General features: G+C 38.9%; 1 pseudogene; it reads left to right on the top strand.

Moving 5' to 3' along the window:
• The first annotated feature begins 3,332 nt into the window (after positions 1 to 3,332).
• Positions 3,333 to 18,964, top strand: LOC137749556 (F-box/kelch-repeat protein At3g06240-like; annotated as a pseudogene).
• The last annotated feature ends 466 nt before the right edge of the window (positions 18,965 to 19,430 follow it).

Below are 19,430 nucleotides of genomic sequence, written 5' to 3'. Positions count from 1 at the left end.
TAAAATTTTAATCCATATTGATTATTTCCAACAACCAATGACATGGCTATTACATTCGGTCAATATATATTTCCTACACATTATCATGTAACACAACTGATTGAAAATATTTCCATGAATTTATGTTACCCATGAAAAAACAGAGCAATAGACTTACTCATGTACTAGTTCCGAAACACCCAGACTATTTTGACAGAATAGTCTCAAAACAAGTAAAATAATTTATACATATTTACATATATGCTTCTCGGTATGCCTTTCATATGCATATAAGAATTTATCATGTTTAAAGCATATATTTTCTCTTTGTTATAATTATCAAGTTCAAAAACTTAATAATCAAAACTAACCATATGTATGATCGACTAATTCGTACTTGACATATATAATGATCAACACCGTTTGCTTTGGTAGAGGACTTTACCAAGCTTTTGCTGAGTTGAGACACTACATCAGTATTCCTTGGCAAGGTCAGAACAAAAGTATATATTTTCATATGCTTACAAAATTGACAACGACATTAACCGAAAGTGGTTGTATCTGATCAGTAAATTTATTCAACCAAAACCATTAGCATAAAAGTTAAAATAGAAAACTTAAAGCATGCCATATTCTTTCAGTCATGATTAATTTAGTAAAGACGAACAAACTGTTCCAGTCCTTCTTTAAGAAAACTTAATGCGAGAAAGAAAGCTTGAAGTTCTTGAAAACCTACCATTCAACAATTATTAGTGTACCAATTTAAGAATGATATATCTGATAGCAGAATATGTGATTCCAAGGAGATGTGATTCTCCGCAAGGCTGCGCATGCCTTGGGAGGTGACGTCCATGACCTGTCTTCCATTGGACGACAGTGTCTTTATGCCTCGACACGGTTCGTTGGCTTTATCCACTCTTTAACCGACCTCCATCTTATTCTGTTTTCTTTTATATTTAACTAATCCTTTCTAATCATAAGATCAAAAGGAAAAATCATACAGGATCTCATATGCCGATGTATACATGAAACTCCTCATTGGGCTCACTGATCCTCTAAAAAATTCTCCAGTGCAAAGTTAGAACACATGATTATTTCAATTGAACCAAAACATTAACATGAACATTGAAATAGGAAGCCTAAAGCACCAGGTCTTCCAATTAAAACTAATTCAATAAAATAATGAACTAACTATTTCAATCTTTCGTTATTATAGTTAATTCAATATCATCATTAATCTCTTCAATTAAAATAAAGGCCCACGTTTGGGTTTGAAGGATGGTGGCGGTGGAAGCAAAACTTGAACTCAAGAGACACCACTCGCAGAAACAGATTATCCAATTATGTAATCGTTTTATTCTCTAAGACCAAATAGGAACTGGTGAAAAATATGTGCTGTGCATATCATATTAATATGCCAAGTATATGCAATTATATGCGGAACAAACTGATCCCGTTTTCAAGGAGGTCCGGCGTGGTGGTGTTGCCAAGCATATGCAATCACAAATTGGATTAAACACACGCAGTTCATGAGAATATTATGTAATCTAATATTAAACCTAATAGGTTTTATTTATATAACCAGAGGCTCTGATACCACGTGTAAATTTTATGTGGTTATATAATTAAAACACAAAGGAAGGAGTTAGCTGACCTGATCATGAAAGGATAGCCATTGGAGATCAAACGGAGAAGATGAGGGATGCGGCAACACCAAAGTCTTCTACAAAGCACCTAGCCGGATACAACTACTTTATGGAAAGCATTTGTTGTTTATCTAGGGTTTGCAGGGACCTTAGTATTTATATTGGCTAAGTCATTAAGGTTCCATCCATAAAGGAATCCCAAATCCCACTTTTTTAGCCTATCATTTAGTTATCATAATCACATAAAATCAAGGACTCCATCAATCTTACTTGAATTACAAGACACCTAATATAAGATTGATGTCTTTAGGAATCAAATCACAATATCTACATTAATCTCCAATATTACATTCCTATTATATGTTGTAGACCATTTAAGGGTGAATTCCATCGGAATAAATCTAACAGAATGGTGAATGAATGGTTTAGGTGTTTATAGGAAAAAAATTAGAATTTTTAAGAATTAAAAAATAAATAAAAAAAAAATAAAAAAAATGAATTCAACGGTAACTAACGCCAGCTAGCAATGGCTAGCTGATGTCAGCTAGCCGTTGGATTCAAATTTCTTTTTAAGCATTTCTGTCGGTTATAACCGACATGATTAATGTTTTTTCTGGCCAGCCCCAGGCATGCAACCAGCCCTCAAGTCCTTTGGCCCTTTCAGATTCCGTGGGGCCTTCTCAGATTCCACGAGCCCTCTAGCCTAGCCCTTGGTTGGAGACTGTTTTCGGGTTATTTTCGGCCCTCTGGCCCTCTGGACCCTTCGGTTGGAGATGGCCTAATGTCAAAAACGGAAATTAATCACCAAAAATTTAGGAAAATGTTTAATCCAATTTTCAAAAGAAGCATATGTTTAGTTTAAGAAATTAAAAAACGAGGTGCGCACCTAGTATTTGCCTACACACCTTGTGTGTATGAACACATTTGTTTAGAAAAGGAGAAGGGGAGAGAGAGAGAGAACATGGGGGGGGGGTGTGGGAGGTTTTTTTTTTTGGTTTTTGGTTTTTATTTTATTTTATTTTAAATTAACATCATCTATATGTAAGGCTTCAATGAAAAACAGTAAAATTTGGAATTACATTATTACCCATCGTTTTTTTTTTTGTGTGATAGAAGACTAAATTGTCTTTTCACCCTTTTTTGATTGATAAAAAAGGTTTCATAAATTAGTAGTTTAAGAAATTAAAAAACGAGATGCCTATTAAAACTCACCTAGCCCGATACAACTCAAAATACCTACCCATTTAACCCAGCAAACGCACTAGCCTCCTCCTTTCTCCCATATTATCTCTTTATCCTCCTCCCTTCCTCCCTTCGCCTGCCCTGCTGATAACCACAAGTATACGGATTGATTGTTTTATACATATATGTTGTTGGTTCCATTATTTTTCTCTTCATCTTTTCTAGATTGTTTAGATAAATTATACCTATATATATTTTTTTTGGGGTGATGTTTCTGCACTTTTTTTTTGTTGCTAGAGTACTATCATTGATGATTGATGATTATTTATCTGATTATTCTTTCCTCATCCCGATTGTCAGATTTTATGAAATTTTTGCATGGTAGTATAAGAAGCCCTAGTTCTCGCGGCGTGCTGATTGTATGTATAAGCTTTAGGGATTTTCTACTTTTCTTTCAATTTTTATTCTAATACTTTTCGTGGATCTTTTGCAGTTACAGGAGAAAGATTTGATCATCTAATTAACATGGCAGAAGGTGGCCTGCCGGAGCGACAGACGCAACTGGTCCCATCGGATCATGGTGCCTGTATTTTCACAAATGATATCACCATCGAGATACTGTCATGGGTTCCAGGGAAATCCATACTACGATTTCGGCGTGTATGCAAGTCATGGCGTACCTTAATCTCAGATCCTTATTTTGTCAGAAAGCAGCTCAGCCATGCAGTTAGACGCATCAACAACAACAATAACGACAACTTGAGGCTACTAACGTTTACAAGTACAAGCCATCTCAAGTCCATAGACTATGAATCTTTATTGACATTATTAGCGAAGAACAAGCACGAAAATGCTAGTCGTGTAGTTGTTCCACTCTGCAGAAAGCACAAATTACCACTAGTAGAGCCTCAAAGAAGATTCGTGCAGATTATGGGTTCTAGCAATGGCTTGATATGTCTACAGATAAACTGCTTGGACGTTGTCTTTGTTGGAAATTCAACTCAAAACAGGCTGTAAAAGGTTGCTGATGGCTGTTAGTTTCTTTACAGGTTGTATCCACACATGCTGCAACTTTAAAGACTAAAGTTTCCTCCATGTGCTAGCCGAAAGGTTGTGATTACAACCTGGAATGATGCTGCCATGTGATGTGCTAGCAGGAAGACAGCAGTGTGCTGCCATGCGCTAGCCGAATGTAGACAACCTGGAATACATTTGGTCTTTTCATTTTTCACGTTCCCATGTGTTAAAGACAGCAGATATGCTGCTGTCTGTGTGCTGTCAATTGATGGTGTAAAGGTGTAGGTTGTGTTGTATTTAAGGAAGCCTCTCGTAAGGCTTTAGACATAAATCCCATATGATTTGTCATTCAATTCTAGAAGTGTATTTGCAATCTGTTTTTTAATATCAAAGTGCCTTGTTTGCCAAAGCTTGTAGCTTCCCTCATTTCTCAATTTTTGTCCAATTTTATTGAGAGTGAAGGTGAGAGGTGTGATAGAGTTTGTAAACTTATCACCCACATATTTTGGTATTGAGTTAGTAAACTCTTGTCAATACCAACCATTGGTATCAGAGCCAGAATACCTTTCTGGCAAGTGCAGCGGCTATGGCGTCAAATCTAGTGCAACTCTGATGCGAGAATTATACGCGCATAAATTAAACCCTCGTTTGACAATTGTAGTAGAATGGATAAGTGAGGGATCGTTCTAGACCGGGGATTAGGAGGGCTTGCTAAAACCTTCTAAATTGACTTAAGAACATAAAAACTAAATTAAAACAGATTTAAGACACTTGGGAACAAGGAAAAATAAAAAAGGGGGTTTTAGTTTTGACGAAGTTGAAATAAACAAACAAAATGCAAAAAATGGACAGATTGTAAACAAGTGTTGTGAAACAAGATGGTTGGTGAATTAGCTAGAGGTTCTTTCTCCACACATGATATTTATGCATATGAATCAATTTCCAGTTATTCCTTCATTGAATTATGAACGACAATGCCCCAAATTAACCGTGACATCACTAGTTAACCCTCAGATTTTCCTTATATTATTGGATTGGATGGCATCATTCGACAACCCAAAACATTCTCAAAAGTTCCCTACATGTCATCATAATAGAGATACAATCGAAGATCATTAAGAATAATGAAAACCATAAGCATTGACAAAGCATTTGCAACTATGACATCATGTTACTCATGCTAAGAATTAAACTTAACGCGATCGTGACAAGCGACCTTCACTACTTTCAAGTATAAGTTAGTAACGATTATGTGAAACCTTCTTAAACTTTAGCCACATATTCATGCATGCTAATTAAGTGTCGACCCTCAATCAACAAACACAAATAAGTTAATCATCAAATAGTTAAGCCAATTGCATTCACGAATCAAGAGTTCATAACCGGAATTCATCAATTCATATCACATAAATAATCATGGTATTGAAATCACCCCTAGCCAAAAAGGGTTTAGTTCCTCATAACTTTGAAATCAAAGAAACACCTAAACATTCCAACAACTCAAACTTGAATTGTATGAACGTTTAGGCACTCTTCTCTTCCATTCCTCATATTACAAAACAAAGAGAATTGAATTTAAACATTGAAATCAAAGAAACGCGTAAACATTCCAACAACTCAAACGTGAATTGTATGAACGTTTAGGCCCTCTTATCTTCCTCGTTGTTGTAGCACAAGGTCTAAGGTGAGGTTTGGGGAATTATGGAAATGGATGAGGAATGGTGGAATGGGGACTCACGGTTTTGGATTCTAAGGGGAAGTGTTTGTGTTAGTTGTGGTGTGTGAAATGGAGAGATGGAGTTTGGATTCTAAGGGAGACTCACGGCTAAGAGAGAAAGGAGAATGTGTTTGTAATGTGTTGTGTATGAAAATGAGATGTCCATGAATGAATGAATGCAAGGGTATTTATAGGAGTAGTGGAGGGAACATATGGCTATGTCATTTGTAGGTGAAGTAGGTGGATGTTGTAGGTGAAGTAGGTGGATGTTGTAGGTGAAGTGGATGTTGTAGGTGAAGTAGGTGGATGTTGTAGGTGAAGTAGGTGGATGTTGTAGGTGAAGTGGATGGATGTTGTAGGTGAAGTAGGTGGATGATATGTTAAGTGATAAGTGATAAGTGATATGATATGTGGTCATGATAAGTGATAAGTGCATGTGGGTTAACTAATGAAGGAAATGCATGTGCAATGACAATGTGTTAGAATGGATGTGTGTTATGCATGGCATGATTGGGATTAGGAAAGGTTTAAATGTCCTAAAACTAAAGAGAACAAGGTTCCAACACTTTGGCTCCAATTAGGTCTTCAATTTCGTCCAACACTTTGGCTTCAAGCATAAGCTATCCGTCCTTAGCCCAAAAGTGCTCCAAAAGTCTCCAAAATGCATCTTTTTGCTCCTTTAGCCCTTTGGACCTACAAACACACGAAAATAGCTTAAAGTACTAAAATAACTAAAGAAACATAACGTAAATGTACGAGAACAAGCCATTTAAGTCGCATAAATATGCTCCTATCAAATACCCCCACACTTAGCTTTTGCTAGTCCTCGAGCAAAACAGAAAAACAAAACAAAAAGAACAAAACACAACCTACACCTTCCAACAATCGTATCAGGGACTTCCAATGCACATGACAAGTTAAAAATCATTATTCTCACAGATTTGAGCCATCTTTACACTTAAGTACATTCTTAATCATAGTCACCACATACTAGTTCACAATTAAGCAATTAAAACACATTTCAAATGTAGTAACATGCCTTTAGAGAATTCCCTCAATTTCTTACTAGATGTACTCTCGTTTTTCACACAAATTTTCTGACTACACACCCTAGACTAGGTATATGTGAGAAGATTGATGTAAACATGTAGACGAACACTCACATATGTTATAATAAGGAAAGCATTTTCTGGAGTTAATAAGCATGTTTAGATATGATCTCATGAATGAAATGCTACTACTTAGACGCGAGAACCAGTGACACCATAAGCTCATACCAAGTTCAAACTCCACAATTGAAATACATAACACTCAATATAGAAGTCAAAGGGTAGTAACGGGGCTAGGGTATTGGCTAACAATGAAAGGTGAAGGATAAACAAACATTCTTAAAGCAATTGTGAGCAAAGTATTGAATTAGGCACTTAGAATTCCCTTAAGAACGCAGAAGTCAACTTTGAACACCCAAGGGAAAATCACACAAAACTTAGGGCCATATTCAACTTTTTGGACCCTTTCTTCAACCATCAACGCTCGTGAGTTCATTCTTACTTATTTTCACTCCTTTTTTTTTTTTTTTTTTTTTTTCTTCTTTTTCTTTTGAATCTCAAAACATACATATAAACGTAAGAACAAACTTTTACTCCCCCACACTCATTTTCTTGCATAATGTAACTCAAAAGGAATTCATTTAAGTCATGCTCACTAAACTTTAAGAACAAGGGTATAGGAAAGTCCTACTCTAAGCTAGGTAAGGGGTGATGTGGGTAAACAAGGAATAAAGGCAAAACGAGGCTCAACGGGGTTAAAACTTACAACATATACGAAGTATGGGAAGTAAGGCTATTTGGCTATGGTGGTGGTCACTACACAACTTCTTCTTGAATATGTGTTATGCAAATCAATAACATGCTTTGAATGAAATGGGCATGAGTTCTAGCATTTGGAACTATATGATGAAACGCCTTCTAAGTAGTAACCAAGCAAAGAATAATGAGATCATGCAACGACTTTAGAAAACAAGAAATCACAGATTATACTCTCCAAAGAACGTTATAGGCTCAAGTCTCTCAGGGTTGTAGCGTTTGTTTGAGTTCCTTCTTTCAAGCATGTTACAAAAACGAATTTTTTTCTTTTATGATTGCATGTGAAGTCATACATTATAACCATAACCAAGCATATACCAAGAGTAAATCAAACTTTTCTCTATGTTTATAACTCTTTCTAACCGTCATGCAATTATAAACCAAATCCTTATCATTGTGTTGGAAGGTACCCTAAGACACAAACACACAAAAACGACTCTTAAAACAACTCTTTTTGGGTTTTTCAAAACAATTTTTCAAATTTTTATGGGATTTTCGAATTATAAAACAAAACACACTAAAACACTCTAAAACAACTTAAAAACACCTTAAAACAGTAAGGAACAACATTTGAAGTTATGGGCGATAAAATCCCACGAATTTGCATTAACAACATTAGTTACCCCCCCCCACACTTAAATCAAACATTGTCCTCAATGTTTTAAGCTTAAAATCATACAAAGCATAAGTAAACACACAAAAAGCATTTAAACATACTAAACATGGCAGAATGTAATTAACAAAGAGAAGAGTTTAGAGACGCAAATCTGGTTATAGAGTGTAAATTCCATCTTCTCCTTGGTAATTGCATTGAGGCTTTGATCTTTGTGATTCCACAGGCTTACTTTTGAACTGCGCTGCTCCCATCGTTGATTTTCCTTTGTGCTACTCTTGAACTGGGCAACAGGCTTCTTTTGGTCTCCCCCGAAGGTCTGAGCTTACTCCTTTGGTCTGTTTCTTTGTTCAATCTTTCCAATTCGTATTGAAAAGGGTTGGAGGATAACTCAGCCTATGTTTGTCTCCACATGCTTCAATGTATCATTTTCACTTGCCTTGCTTGCTCCCCTTGCAGAAGTGGTCCCTTCTCCGGAAGTGTGTCAACCGTTGAAGATGACTACTCGAGAGCAACTCTAGGTAAGCAATCAGGAATGGATTCCAGGCAGTCGGTTCCAGAACAGAAGACTGACTCCAAGTGCCTCTGATTGCTTTTCTTTACTTTGCCATGCGAGTAATAACAAGGGCAAAGGAAAAGATAGGGAAAGAGCATGATATGAGATACTTTTGCTTTAGACCTTGATGATATGAGATACCTTTGCTTTTGAAGAAGCGGTGAATGAATCAGCACATGTATTTGTTGTGCTGTTTCCACCTGGGTCATATGTACTCCAGGCATCTGGTATCATCATTGGGGAAGAATGAAGAATTGAGTATTTCGAAAGGCTTTGCTGGGAGTGCGACCTCAGAGGTGAGGAAGAGTTGGGCATTTTCTTCATGTTTGCCTTGCCATAAAAGACGAAGTCGACATATATAGAGATAATATCAAGTGGTGGTATTGTTCTTTTACCCGTGTCGACAAACGTCTCTTCGATTTCTGAACGGACGCCTCTTCGATTTCTGCACGACGCCCCTTCGATTTCTGAACGACACGTAGTAGTGCGTATGCGGCTCTGTCAGAGCTCTTTTGACAAAGTCGCACGCGTTTTCTGAAAAGCAGAGAAAGCGTCGCCGAAATTTACGCTTGTCGGCAAAAGTGTAGCTGCGATGATGACCTCCACGTGAACTTTTGACAAAGTTGAACGCGTTTTTGAAAAGCCGAGAACGCGTCGCCTAACTTACGTCGGAAATTCCGGCTTTTTGAATCGGTGGACGCGTCGCCTTGGCTTTTTATAGAGTTATCGATCATCGCCAACACACACACTCTGAAGAATTCCCATTCTTGAACATCGTCTCCGGCCCTTTGAAATTTAACTCCATCCACCCCTTCTCTTTGAACACTTTTGAAAAATGGCAAACCCATCGAACCTTAGCTTGGAATTGAGCCTTAGCAGTGATACGGGCGCGCCGCGTCAAGGTAACGTATGGCGCCCTTCTTTCTTATCTTCTAACGGTCCTCTTTCAGGTGAAGACTCTGTGATGCAGGACGCCACAACAGCTACAATAGTAGCTAGGAACCTCCTCACTCCAAAAGATAGTAGACTGCTGTCAGGACGGTCCGATGAGTTGGCCGTTCAAGAGTCCCTCGCACTTAGTGTTCAGTGTGCGAGTTCTGTGTCCAACATGGGCCAACGCCTGCTTGCCCGCTCCCGTTAGGTGGAATCATTGATGGCGGAGGTGGAAAGTCTTAAGCAAGAGATCAAACTGCTTAAGTACGAGAATAGAAGTTTGCATGTGCTTGCAAACAACTATTCGACGGGCATGAAAAGGAAGCTTGATGAGCTGCAAGAATCCAATGGTCGGATGCAAAGTGACCGTCAAAGTGACCGTCAAAGGCTTGCGGCTTACTTCCAGAGGCACATTTTTCCTGGCTCGTCCAGCGCTTGGCCAAGTATTGAGGCCTGGAATGCTCTAGCTCCGATGGCTTCCGCTCCGATGCCTCCCGCTTCTATGCCTTCCGCTCCTATGCCTTCCGCTTCTATGCCTTCCGCTCCTATGCCTTCCGCTCCGACGCCTCGTAGTGGGGCTTCACGTAAACAACCTTTGTGAAGGCACCATCTTTCTCCATGTTTAGTATCTTTTTTTTTTTTTTTTTTTTTTTTTTTAAATCAAATCAAACGGCATGGAATTTGTCCTTGAATGGAAGGTGATACTTGAAGTGCACCGGCATTGGTTTGAATTCTAGTGTAGGTGCCTGAATCATTAACCACATGTTAGTATAAAAGAAAATTGAAATTCGGGGAGGCGGCTTACCTGTGTGCTCCAAAATGAACTCCAGAATAAACACCCCTTCGAAAGTTATGACTTGTCCCGTGTCATAAAATCCAACTTCCTTGGGAATTGTGGTTTCAAATATGTCCTCTTTGATGCCTTCTACATCTTCTCCAGCCACTACCTTCTCTTGAATCATTCTTCTTGGTGTACAAAGTCCTTTGAAGAATTCAACACCATCTAAAACTTGCTGTGTTGCACCAAGAATTTGAATAGCATTTTGCTCCTTTGGGAAGGCTTCCACGATGTCCTTTTTACTCTCTTCTTGGTTGGGAATCAAAAAACCTGCTAGGAAAAGGGACATTGGGTGGAATAACATCAGAATAACATGGAATTGGGACGTCCTTACTGGTGGTGGGTGGTTTAGAGGGCTTAGGGGGCTGCGGCAAGGGTTGTTCTACCCTTGCCGTGTGCATGTCTTCTTCCTCCTCCTCAATTAGCAGCTCTTCATCCACTTCTAGGCTATGTTTGGACATTTTTAGGACAGCTCCAACCTCCATAGCACTTCCCAAAGTGATAGCATTATGGATTTCAAAATCTTCCTTCGATTTTTCAATAGTTGAGTTGGAAAGTTCACTTTGCTCTTGGTTTTGTTTCATGAACTCCATAATCTGCCCAAATTGCTCGTCCAATTTACCCAACTTCTTGTCTTGATTTTGTTCGTCCTGCGTCAAAGAGGTTAGTAATTGAAAATTTTTATCATTATCCATGGACATACTTGAACTTGATTGGAATTGTTGTGGGGGAGGTTGTGGTGGCTGCATAGGTGTTGTATTGAACTCCTCATATGGTTGCCAATATGCTTCTTGCTGAGCCTCCTTGGCTTGATTTTGTGACCCCTGCGCCAAAGAATTTATTTCATTAAGAATTTGAATATAATCTATTGGCGAACTTGAATTTAATTGAGCATATTGCATATGAAGTTGTGGTGGCTGCATAGGTCTTGAATAGAACTCCTCATATGGTTGCCAATATGCTTCACGTTGAACTTGTTGATCTTCCCACCATATAGAGTTTGAATGATCCCTCCAATCTTTTTGTGGACATTGATTGGCTTGAAATCCTTGCCTATATGAAGCACCAAATGTAGGGACACTCTGCATTGTGGTCCTTTCAGCATACGGCAACAATTTAGAAGTAAGATTTGCCAATTGAGCTTGAATGCTAGCAAAATCCATATCTTACTTCTCTAGTACCTAAAATCAAAGAAAGAGAACTAAATCAAATATCAAAAGTAACAACAAACAAAGAAAACAACACTAAGTTAAAAACATAAAACGAAAACAACTAAACAAAAAAAAAGAAAAGAACCAAGGGATTAGCAAAGTTACTAATCCCCGGCAACGGCGCCAAAATTTGATGCGAGAATTATACGCGCATAAATTAAACCCTCGTTTGACAATTGTAGTAGAATGGATAAGTGAGGGATCGTTCTAGACCGGGGATTAGGAGGGCTTGCTAAAACCTTCTAAATTGACTTAAGAACATAAAAACTAAATTAAAACAGATTTAAGACACTTGGGAACAAGGAAAAATAAAAAAGGGGGTTTTAGTTTTGACGAAGTTGAAATAAACAAACAAAATGCAAAAAATGGACAGATTGTAAACAAGTGTTGTGAAACAAGATGGTTGGTGAATTAGCTAGAGGTTCTTTCTCCACACATGATATTTATGCATATGAATCAATTTCCAGTTATTCCTTCATTGAATTATGAACGACAATGCCCCAAATTAACCGTGACATCACTAGTTAACCCTCAGATTTTCCTTATATTATTGGATTGGATGGCATCATTCGACAACCCAAAACATTCTCAAAAGTTCCCTACATGTCATCATAATAGAGATACAATCGAAGATCATTAAGAATAATGAAAACCATAAGCATTGACAAAGCATTTGCAACTATGACATCATGTTACTCATGCTAAGAATTAAACTTAACGCGATCGTGACAAGCGACCTTCACTACTTTCAAGTATAAGTTAGTAACGATTATGTGAAACCTTCTTAAACTTTAGCCACATATTCATGCATGCTAATTAAGTGTTGACCCTCAATCAACAAACACAAATAAGTTAATCATCAAATAGTTAAGCCAATTGCATTCACGAATCAAGAGTTCATAACCGGAATTCATCAATTCATATCACATAAATAATCATGGTATTGAAATCACCCCTAGCCAAAAAGGGTTTAGTTCCTCATAACTTTGAAATCAAAGAAACACCTAAACATTCCAACAACTCAAACTTGAATTGTATGAACGTTTAGGCACTCTTCTCTTCCATTCCTCATATTACAAAACAAAGAGAATTGAATTTAAACATTGAAATCAAAGAAACGCGTAAACATTCCAACAACTCAAACGTGAATTGTATGAACGTTTAGGCCCTCTTATCTTCCTCGTTGTTGTAGCACAAGGTCTAAGGTGAGGTTTGGGGAATTATGGAAATGGATGAGGAATGGTGGAATGGGGACTCACGGTTTTGGATTCTAAGGGGAAGTGTTTGTGTTAGTTGTGGTGTGTGAAATGGAGAGATGGAGTTTGGATTCTAAGGGAGACTCACGGCTAAGAGAGAAAGGAGAATGTGTTTGTAATGTGTTGTGTATGAAAATGAGATGTCCATGAATGAATGAATGCAAGGGTATTTATAGGAGTAGTGGAGGGAACATATGGCTATGTCATTTGTAGGTGAAGTAGGTGGATGTTGTAGGTGAAGTAGGTGGATGTTGTAGGTGAAGTGGATGTTGTAGGTGAAGTAGGTGGATGTTGTAGGTGAAGTAGGTGGATGTTGTAGGTGAAGTGGATGGATGTTGTAGGTGAAGTGGATGGATGTTGTAGGTGAAGTAGGTGGATGATATGTTAAGTGATAAGTGATATGATATGTGGTCATGATAAGTGATAAGTGCATGTGGGTTAACTAATGAAGGAAATGCATGTGCAATGACAATGTGTTAGAATGGATGTGTGTTATGCATGGCGTGATTGGGATTAGGAAAGGTTTAAATGTCCTAAAACTAAAGAGAACAAGGTTCCAACACTTTGGCTCCAATTAGGTCTTCAATTTCGTCCAACACTTTGGCTTCAAGCATAAGCTATCCGTCCTTAGCCCAAAAGTGCTCCAAAAGTCTCCAAAATGCATCTTTTTGCTCCTTTAGCCCTTTGGACCTACAAACACACGAAAATAGCTTAAAGTACTAAAATAACTAAAGAAACATAACGTAAATGTACGAGAACAAGCCATTTAAGTCGCATAAATATGCTCCTATCAAACTCCAAGTTCCCGTATTGAAGAAAGAAAATTATGAAAGATGGTGTATCCAATTCAAAGCTTTGTTTGGATCACAAGAGTTGTGGGAAGTTGTCAGTGGTGGGTATGTTGTACCCACTGCCGCGCAAGAAGCTGCATATACTGCAGAACAAAGTAGCACTCTCAGGGACTTACGAAAGAAGGACCAAAAGGCGTTGTATCTTCTATATCAAGGATTAGAAGATTCAACGTTCGAAAAGGTTGCAGAAGCAACAACGAGCAAGCAAGTATGGGACACACTCAGTACAATCTACAAAGGAGTAGATCGGGTCAAGAAAGTGAGATTACAGTCACTTCGAGCAGATTTTGAAACTGCTCACATGAATGAAGGAGAGAGCATCTCTGACTATCACTCAAGGCTCATTGTGATAGTAAATCAGATGAGGAGAAATGGCGAGAGACTCGATGAAGTACGAGTTGTGGAGAAGATACTCCGGTCACTCACATCTAAGTTTGAGCATGTGGTGACTGCCATTGAGGAATCCAAGGATTTGGAGGTGAAGAGCGCAGAGGAGCTACTAGGATCCCTCCTAGTTCACGAGCAACGCATTCAGAAGAATGCAAACCCCACAACACTAGAGCAAGCTTTGGAGTCAAAGTTGAATATTGACAAACCAAATGGAGGTCGTGGGCAGTGGAACTCACGTCATGGGAGTTCATCTAACCGTAGCCGAGGACGTGCTCGAGGAAGAGGTCGAGGCTATGCACAAAATCGAGGTCAGTCTCAAGAGTGGAGATCTACTCGAGGAAATGCGCATATCCAGTGTCACAGTTGCAAGCAGTATGGACATTATGCAAATGAATGTTCATATAAAAATGGTGAGCATGTCAACATGGCAGAATCAAGTGGAAATGCTGGTGAAGAACTTACAGTCTTACTAGCACACCATGATTCCAGTAGCCAACAAGATGTTTGGTATTTGGACTCTGGTGCAAGCAATCACATGTGTGGAAAAAAAGAGTTTTTTGCCGAACTAAAAGATGGGGCCTATGGATCTGTAAGTCTTGGTGACTCCTCAAAGTTGCCAGTTGAAGGCAAAGGAAAGATCAAAATCATCCAGAAGGATGGTAAAGAAGAATACATCTCCGATACTTACTACATACCAGGTATGAAGAGCAACATTTTGAGCATTGGTCAACTGCTCCAGAAAGGGTATGTTATACATATGGAGGATATGTTTCTCACTCTCAGGAATGCAAGAAGAAAGCTTATTGCACGTGTTCAAATGTCAAAAAATCGAATGTTCCCGTTGAAGTTGAACACAAAGATTGGGAGTTGCAACATCGATGTAATGGAAGATGGGTCATGGAAATGGCATCTTCGATTTGGCCATCTTCATTTCAATGGCCTAAAGTTGTTGTCAAGTGGAGGAATGGTTCGTGGTTTACCCCAGATTGAAGCCACACGCCAAGTATGTGAAGGTTGTGTGCTTGGCAAGCAAGCACGACTATCGTTCCCTGTTGGTGATACATGGAGAGCAAAGGCACCACTGCAGTTGGTGCACACAAATATATGTGGTCCATTGGATCCCATGTCTTATGGAGGTAATAGGTATTTTATTACCTTCATTGATGATTTCAGTAGAAAGACTTGGGTCTATTTTCTCAAGGAAAAGTCAGCTGCCCTAAAAATTTTCAAGGAGTTCAAGGCACTCACAGAGGCTGAAAGCAACCACAAGCTTGTGGCTGTGAGATCAGATAGAGGTGGAGAGTACACCTCCAATGCTTTCCAAGCATACTGCAAGGAGCAAGGAATTAGGCATCAACTTACTGCTGCCTATACCCTACAGCAAAATGGGATAGCCGAAAGAAAGAATCGAACCATCCTTGACATGACAAGGTCCATGCTTAAGGAGAAGAATTTGCCAAAAGAGTTATGGGCATAAGCTGTAGCTTGTTCGATTTATTTGTTGAATCGATGTCCAACAAAGAGTGTCAAGAGGATGACACCACAAGAGGCTTGGAGTGGATACAAGCCGAATGTTACACACCTAAGAATTTTTGGGTGTGTTGCATATACTCAAGTTCCAGAAGCCAAGAGGAGGAAACTTGATGATAGAGGTGAGAAGTGTGTGTTTGTGGGCTATAGTGAAGAGTCCAAGGCATACAAGCTCTACAACCCACTAACTGGCAAACTAGTGGTTAGTAGAGATGTCATCTTCAGTGAGGAAGAGACATGGAAGTGGAACAACAAAGAAGTCAGTAAAGAGAAGATCGTCTCCACTGATTTTGAAGAACCAGAAGTTGTACCACCTATTGAGCAACAGCCTGCTCAAACAATCACAACAACTCCAGTGCACAGAATTGCAAGGAGTGGTCCTACATCTAGTGAGGAAAGCAGCTCCTCAACTCCAATGAGGTTAAGGAGTCTCACAGAGATTTATAGACAAGAAGAAGAAGAAACCAATTTTTTCTGCTTCTATGCAGACCATGAGCCTCTCTCATTCAATGAAGCTGTGGAAGAAGATTGTTGGAAGAAAGCCATGGAAGAAGAGATCCATGCCATCGAGAAGAATGACACTTGGGAGTTAACAAAGCTCCCACCAAATCAGAAGGCTATTGGTGTCAAGTGGGTTTACAAGATCAAACGCATTGCAGATGGAAGTGTGGATCGATACAAATCAAGGCTTGTAGCAAAGGACTACAAACAGAAGTATGGAGTGGACTATGATGAAGTCTATGCTCCAGTTGCAAGACTTGACACGGTAAGATGACTAATCTCTCTTGCCGCTCAGCATAAATGGAAAATTTATCAATTAGATGTCAAGTCAGCCTTCCTTAATGGAGTTCTTAAGGAAGAAGTGTACGTAGAACAACCAGAAGGCTTCCAAGTACAAGGAAAAGAAGATAAAGTGTATCGTTTGAAGAAGGCTTTGTATGGCCTCAAGCAAGCACCACGAGCTTGGAACTCAAGGATTGACAACTACCTTCACCAAAATGGATTTCAGAAATGTCCATACGAGCATTCAGTTTACATGAAGAACGGTGAAAAAGGGGAGTTCTTAATTATTTGTCTCTATGTAGATGACTTGTTGTTTACAGGAAACAATGAAGCAATGTTCTATGAGTTCAAGCAATCCATGTTCAGTGAATTCGAGATGACTGACAATGGATTAATGTCATACTTTCTTGGCATAGAGGTGAAGCAAGAAAGTGACGGTATCTACATTTCTCAACAAAAGTACATGAGAGATATATTGGAGAAATTCAATATGGACAAGTGCAATATTGTCAACACTCCAGTTGCAACTCGATTGAAGCTGTCTAAGGAAGGAGAAGGTGAGTTTGTAAACTCAACCGTGTACAAAAGCTTGGTTGGAAGCCTACGGTACCTTACAATCACAAGACCTGATATAGTTTATGGTGTTGGACTCGTGAGTCGATACATGGAAACACCAAGGGAGTCTCATTGGCTGGCCGCCAAGAGAATTTTGAGGTACATAAGAGGTACTCTAAACTATGGTCTATTTTATAATTTTGGTGAAGAAGCAAAATTATTTGGTTATTCAGATAGTGATTGGGGAGGTGACCAAGATGAAAGAAAAAGCACAAATGGCTATGTGTTTTTTCTAGGATCAACAGCTTTCTCATGGACTTCAAAGAAGCAATCAATTGTTGCTTTGTCATCATGTGAAGCCGAGTATGTTGCTGTAGCCTCAACAGTATGTGAAGTAATTTGGTTAAGAAATCTATTGAAGTCAGTGTGTCATCCACAAGTGGAATCGACTGTGATTCATGTGGATAACATGTCTGCAATCAAGCTTGCAAAGAATCCTGTTCAACATGGAAGGAGCAAGCACATTGATACTAGGTTCCATTTTCTAAAGGATCATGTGAAACAAAAGACAATTGAGCTTGTCTATTGTCACACAAAGGAACAAGTGGCTGACATCTTCACTAAGCCACTGCCAGTTGAACCATTCAGGTTATTGCGTGAAATGCTAGGCATGAAGGCGTTTTGATTTGAGGGGGCGTGTTGGAAATTCAACTCAAAACAGGCTGTAAAAGGTTGCTGATGGTTGTTAGTTTCTTTACAGGTTGTATCCACACATGCTGCAACTTTAAAGACTAAAGTTTCCTCCATGTGCTAGCCGAAAGGTTGTGATTACAACCTGGAATGATGCTGCCATGTGATCTGCTAGCAGGAAGACAGCAGTGTGCTACCATTTGCTAGCCGAATGTAGACAACCTGGAATACATTTGGTCTTTTCATTTTTCACGTTCCCATGTGTTAAAGACAGCAGATATGCTGCTGTCTGTGTGCTGTCAATTGATGGTGTAAAGGTGTAGGTTGTGTTGTATTTAAGGAAGCCTCTCGTAAGGCTTTAGACATAAATCCCATCTGATTTGTCATTCAATTCTAGAAGTGTATTTGCAATCTGTTTTTTAATATCAAAGTGCCTTGTTTGCCAAAGCTTGTAGCTTCCCTCATTTCTCAATTTTTGTCCAATTTTATTGAGAGTGAAGGTGAGAGGTGTGATAGAGTTTGTAAACTTATCACCCACATATTTTGGTATTGAGTTAGTAAACTCTTGTCAATACCAACAGTCTTGTGGAACCCTTGTACTGGAAATGCCAACAAGTTACCAAAACCTACTTCTTCAGTTCTTCTTCCATCATTTTATGGATTCTACGACTGATGATTACAAGGCCTTTTGCGAAAATCTAACTCCCAATCGTCAATATGAAATTTTTCTTTTTACACTGAAGATGGGTTCATGGAGGACTGTTGAAGGCCTCAATCATGTTGAATTGATTGGACGGGGTTTGTTGTTGAACGGGGCCCTACATTGGCTAGACAGGAAACGCGGTGAAGGTAGCCAAATAGATTCAAAATTAAGAATCATATCTTTCGATTTGGCTGAGGAAAACTTTCAGGAGCCAGTGCGGTTACCCATTGTTATTGAAGAACAATCGATGATTTGGGCGGATGTTGGGGATTATAGAGGTTCCCATCTTTTGTGTTTTCTTACCCATTTCTGCTGCAGAAACAGGAGTACGGAAATATGGGTGATGGCAGAATACGGATTCGAGGAATCTTGGACCAAACTGATAGTGCTGAACGTTATACCCTATATAAATCCACATCTTTTATATGTGTTGGAGGATGATAATGTTTACGTCGGCTCAAGTAGCGGTAACTTAATATTATATGATGCAAAGGGACAAAGATATAGGAGTGCTATTAAGCCTAAAAACTTAATATTATATGATGCAAAGGGACAAAGATATAGGAGTGCTATTAAGCCTAAAAAGTCCTTGTCTCTTCAATTAGCTATGTATGTAGAGACTTTGCTTTCGCCGGTAACTGGGAGGTAGTGCAAGCATCCAAAACTCAGGTTTTGTGAGGCTTTCGTTCACTCTTTTCTTAGGATATAGTAGAATTGTTTGCAGAACCATGATTTCTTGGTCCTTAGGCAACAAACCTTTTCTAAACTGAGGGATATGATCTACTGCTTGACAGAACATTTGATGCCGAAGGCTGGTCAGCATGATCCTTCAGGATGCTTGCAGAATCTAGTAAACAGAAGGAACTCAAGATACTTCAGTAATGGCTAAGGATACTTCGTCACTTTTGTCGAATTACTTTGAAACTTTGTAAGAAGTCTATCCATTAATTAACTTGTTATTGTTATCAAGCAAATGAATTTCATACAAACAGAGGGAATAAAAGAGGATGGCAAAGCTTGAGATTACAACCATGAATTTCATTCACATGCACATAAAAAAGATCTAAATCCTTTGTCTTCTTAGAATTAAGAACCCTAAAATACCTTGCGTTCAT

Source organism: Pyrus communis, chromosome 11 (assembly GCF_963583255.1).
Source record: "Pyrus communis chromosome 11, drPyrComm1.1, whole genome shotgun sequence".
Classification (NCBI taxonomy): Eukaryota; Viridiplantae; Streptophyta; class Magnoliopsida; order Rosales; family Rosaceae; genus Pyrus; species Pyrus communis.
The sequence above is the reverse complement of the archived record's forward strand: the minus strand, read 5'-3'. Positions and strand labels throughout refer to the sequence as shown.